General features: G+C 41.4%; 1 pseudogene; it reads right to left on the bottom strand.

Annotated features, from left to right (window-relative positions):
- Positions 1-314: 314 nt before the first annotated feature.
- LOC112482250 lies at positions 315-430 on the bottom strand (annotated as a pseudogene).
- Positions 431-859: the final 429 nt, after the last annotated feature.

Raw genomic sequence — 859 nt, 5'->3', positions numbered from 1 at the left:
TTCTATGAATTACCAACACTTAGTGTATCCGCAGAACACACTTAGTGAGAGCCCGTTATTAAATGAATGATGCTCTTGTCTGCAGAGTAGTTGGGAGTGACTGACACGGGACTTAGGCCCGTGACAAGGGTGTTGGTAAGGCCATGGTCTGCTCTGAATGCCTCATGCTTGGCTGGCTGTTAAATGTTTTGAATGAGGGATTGAGTCAGTATGCTTTTCTAGACTGTTCTATAAGGGGATGAATTAGATGTCATTTTTCCATATTAGTGAAGAATCTTTTTATTATTATTATTATTTTTATTTATTATTATTTATGCCTATAGCACCTGGTCTTCCTAGGTGGTCTCCCATCCAAGTACTAACCACGCCCAACCCTGCTTAACTTCTGAGATCAGACATCGGGCTTGTTCCCGGTGGCATGGCCATAGACCATGGACCGTGGCTCCACTGGGGCGTGAACCCAGGACCTTCTGCATGTAAAGCAGACGTGCTAACCACTACACTATGGAACCACATCCCATATCAGTGAAGAATCTTGAGGTTGAATACATATATACATGCCCATCCATACTCATATGAAAACGATTTGGCCAAACTCTCTTTAAAACAATCTGCTATCTCCTTGGAACAATTTTTGTTGTTAGTATATTTAAAAAATGCATAAACAACATTGGGAAGACAGTAATAATTCTAAGCTTGATATTGGCTCCTGGACATCCATTGAGATCTAACATTGTATCCTGGGCCCAAAAGACCATAACAAGGCATCGTCCTTCCCGGAGAACCTGATTATTCTATACGTGCTGGAATTTTAGTTTTCCTAGGAATTGGCCTTTCAGAACATGTGAAGGATGGCTAA

The sequence above is a fragment of the Pteropus alecto genome, unplaced genomic scaffold (assembly GCF_000325575.1).
Source record: "Pteropus alecto unplaced genomic scaffold, ASM32557v1 scaffold35, whole genome shotgun sequence".
Lineage (NCBI taxonomy): Eukaryota > Metazoa > Chordata > Mammalia > Chiroptera > Pteropodidae > Pteropus > Pteropus alecto.
The sequence above is the reverse complement of the archived record's forward strand: the minus strand, read 5'-3'. Positions and strand labels throughout refer to the sequence as shown.